This window comes from Rhinopithecus roxellana, chromosome 9, assembly GCF_007565055.1.
Source record: "Rhinopithecus roxellana isolate Shanxi Qingling chromosome 9, ASM756505v1, whole genome shotgun sequence".
Taxonomy (NCBI): Eukaryota; Metazoa; Chordata; class Mammalia; order Primates; family Cercopithecidae; genus Rhinopithecus; species Rhinopithecus roxellana.
In genome coordinates this window covers 18,616,517-18,620,587 of record NC_044557.1, presented here as the reverse complement: position 1 = coordinate 18,620,587, position 4,071 = coordinate 18,616,517, and the positions used below count along the sequence as shown (strand labels likewise).

Genomic DNA, 4,071 nt, shown 5'->3' with positions numbered 1-4,071 from the left:
ATCTGTTCAAATGGTGATGAACAAATAAATCATCATGAATGCTCATGTAACCCTGGGAATCCAAAGTTGTTCCTGTTTATCTATCTTCAGTAGGATATAAACTCTGGATTATTTATTTATTTATTTTCTATTTTATCTTTTTTTTGAGATGGTGTCTCGCTCTGTCGCCTAGGCTGGAGTGCAGTAGCGCGATCTCGGCTCATTGCATGCTCCGCCTCCGGGGTTCACACCATTCTCCTGCCTCAGCCTCACTAGTAGCTGGGACTACAGGCGCCCGTCACCACTCCCGACTAATTTTTTGTATTTTTAGTAGAGACAGGGTTTCACCATGTTAGCCAGGATGGTCTCGATCTCCTGACCTCATGATCTGCCCCCCTCGACCTCCCAAAGTGCTGGCATTACAGGGGTGAACCACCGTGCCCGGCCTGGATTATTTAAATATCCAGTAGTGATGCTGGATCTGATGAATTTCTATCCTTTTTCTCTAGCTCCTTTGGCCCAAAATGTAGGTCCATGATGTCTTATAAAGGTATTTCCTGAGTACACAGCATGGTTGAACATTTACATTTCTTCTTAACTAATTAATTAATTGGCAATATGTAAAAATGAGGAAATTTTACAAAAAATCCAGATCAATCGCTGTGGCTGCAATGGAGTCTCAATTCCATTTCAGATGAGTTGACTGGAAATAAGAAGCAGTAGCTCTCTTTAGCAGGTTCATGCTCTCCTGCTTGGTACAGGGCCTGGTTTCACCATCCTTGCCTCCACTCCTGAAGTGCCTTCAGTCATTTAAATTTGTGTCCCCAATTTTAGGACACAGGCATGCTTTCATAAATATTTTTCTTTTCACTGCCAGACAAAACATAAGTCAAAGAAGCAGTTATTATATTAAAGTCATTTCTACAAAATTCCTGACAGTATTTTTTTTTTAAAGATCAGCTTAAATCTTTTCTTGTTGAAGTTTCATAATTGCCATGTTCTTCAAGGTCTCTGCAGAGGATCCCTAGCAGCCAATTCTCCCCTCTGAGGTTTTGCCTTGAGAGGGAAGGAAAATGAAAGGAGAAAGAAAATTGTCACCAGGAAGGGTTAAGAAGGGACTAAAGTTTGGGATATGGCATGGACTGACATTGGGAGATGAATGAATGAAGGAGAATAGACAGAGTGTTTCAAAACTGGGTATTTTTGAAAGTTATCCCTTCTTTTTTTTGAAGTTCAAAATCATGATTTGTAGTTTGTACCTGAAAGAACAGTTTTTTGAAGGTCCAGGGTCAACTTTGCCTTTCTCTTAAAAGCTTCATCAGGGCCGGGCACGGTGGCTCAAGCCTGTAATCCCAGCACTTTGGGAGGCCAAGACAGGCGGATCACGAGGTCAGGAGATCGAGACCATCCTGGCTAACACAGTGGAACCCCGTCTCTACTAAAAAATACAAAAAACTAGCTGGGCGAGGTGGCGGGCGCCTGTAGTCCCAGCTACTAGGGAGGCTGAGGCAGGAGAATGGCGTGAACCCGGGAGGCGGAGCTTGCAGTGAGCTGAGATCCGGCCACTGCGCTCCAGCCTGGGCGACAGAGTGAGACTCTGTCTCAAAAAAAAAAAAAAAAAAAAAAAAAAAAAGCTTCATCAGGAGAGCCAAGTGTACCCTTAAGCGAGAAGAAAATAGCAACAATTAGCATTTGTATGGGCTTCTTAAAGTTTATAGAGCTCTTTTACTTACCTTAACTCATTTGATCCTCACTACAATCTAGTGAGTAGGTATTATTACCTTTCTATTATAGATAAAGACACCAAGGTTTGAAGTTCTGTCTCACTCGCTCAAGGACACTTATCTATTAAGTAGATAGAATAATCTAACCACATCCTTTGCTCCTTAATTCTCTGCAGTAGGTTACTGGCATAAAACCATGATGAATGCATACAGTTGAGCTGCATATTGGACTAGAGCTCATTGAGATTAAGAACACTAACTTTTAACTCTGAATCTCCATAAAAACACTTAGTAAATATTTAATTAATTTAATCTAGGTATTACATTTCACGTAATTCTTTTTGTCACTGCAGTTAACTGTACTTAGGGAGGCTTGCTTCTATCTATTCTCAGCCCATCTTTGCTTGAAGTTACGTTTATTTCTTCTATATTTATGCTTATTAAATAAATGATATATAAGTGGAGAACCAATGGCAACTTCGTTGCCTTCTAGTTTTTAGTCCTGTTTCTAATGAGGATGTGTGTATTGTGTGTGTGTGTGTGTGTGTGTGTATTGTGTGTGTGCATATGTATGGGGTAGAGGGATACTGAAGCCAAAAATCAAGCTTTATAGATATGCATGCATTTACCCTTATTAGAATTTGGCCTATAGCGTTTCTTTTTCATGATTAAAGTTCGAGACTACCCTAGCCAGCGTGGCGAAACCCCATCTCTACTAAACATATAAAAATTAGCCAGGCATGGTGGTGGGCACCTGTAATCCCAGCCTCTTGGGAGGCTGAGGCAGGAGAATTGCTTGAACCCAGGAGGTGGAGGCTGCCCTGAGTAGAGATCATGCCATTGCATTCCAGCCTAGGGGACAAGAGCGAAACTCCTCAAAAAAACAAAAACAAAAATGAAGGAAATTCTGGGGTAAGATAAAGGATTGAGGAGACTCAAGTTCTTATTTGCAGAGGAAGCCTTCAGGTAGTAGGGCTTCAGGGAGAAGAGGTTGTAAAATGTTTCTATCAGACTTAAAGTCTGTGTTGATGTTAATCCTGGAGAGGTATAATGAGGCATCATATCCAACCCCACTTCCCATGATGACCTGAAACAGTTTTTCAGGTTAAATTTTAAAAGAGCCTTGGCTTAGGAAGAAGTTCTTTCAGATGGTTGGGGGGTCTTAGAATTTTATTTGTGGTTTACAGTGAGGAGAGGGCCTTGCCTCCCCACCCTTATTCAATCTGTGTCTTCTATTCCTTCATATGGACAATTAATACTTTCTAATAATTCATAAATTTATGTGCACACTTAATGGCAATTTCTTAGATCCCATTTCTTACTAAATTTCAATCCTTAGGGCTCTTCTGTAGAAATTTTGGAGTCCAGATTTTCTTTAGTCCCAAAATGGAAGCTCAGAGACATAACTGTGCATCTTCCCATGGCTGCCACCCTGGGCTTCCTGAGAAATTACCCCTCTCATATGGCTGTGTCAAGGACCTCATTGCAAAACCACACACAGATCTAGATGTAACCTTAGAAGGTCTGAGTCTGGCAAAATCACATTGTACCTGCGCTACTCTTTGGGCTTAAATTTTTGTCCCTTTCCCACACCTCATTGATAAAATTGCATAACATTTAGCAAATGTTTACCATGTGACAAACGTTTTGCGTACTTTGTCTCTAATCCTCATGAAACCCATGCAAAAATATAATTATCCCTGAGTTACAATGACAGAATTTAGATTCAGAAAGGATGAAGTTAGTTCCAGAACAGGATTTGACTCCAGTTCTGCTCCATTCCCAATCATGTGTTTTTCCTAATATATCATGCTATTGCAGCTTTCTGGTCTTTTTCTGGCTACAATTAACATCTGTGGACCCAAAGCAATTCATCACCAGTAAAATCCAGAGCAATCAGCAGATGCTTCTTCCCCAGAATCAAGGTCTATCTACTTTGCTTACTGACTATCCTGCCTCAGGCCTCCCTGCCTCTCTCTGCTTTACATGAAAAGACCCAGCCTATTCCTGGGCATGGTGCTTGGATCCTCTGCAAAAGCTGGAATTCTGGCATTGGCTATCATGAGTTCATTCTGAACACAGTTTGCATAATAATGATCGGTATGATTGATAACCAGCAGTTGACAGGAATTTCCTAGGACACTCCATTTCACTCATGTTTCATCACACAGGTCCTCACATAAAAAATGCCAGTCTTTTTCCATGTGATTCCAGATTTTTAAACAGGAGTAAACCCTACAAAATTATTTCTTCTGACACTTTACTCTGTAGATGACTAAACCAAGGCTTAGCGAGGTGATGTGACTTTATTCACATGTGCTGAGTAGACAGTGGAGGAGGACTAGAATGCAGGTCTCCCAGCTCACCA

At 41.0% G+C, this 4,071-nt stretch overlaps 1 long non-coding RNA gene across 1 annotated transcript; it reads right to left on the bottom strand.

The window, feature by feature from the left end:
- Positions 1 to 553: 553 nt before the first annotated feature.
- Positions 554 to 1,302, bottom strand: LOC104655207. The gene is made up of 2 exons (XR_746934.2): positions 1,239 to 1,302; positions 554 to 1,035 (listed from the first exon to the last, which is right to left on the bottom strand). It is a non-coding gene; the product is annotated as an uncharacterized LOC104655207 (long non-coding RNA).
- Between the last annotated feature and the right edge of the window lie 2,769 nt (positions 1,303 to 4,071).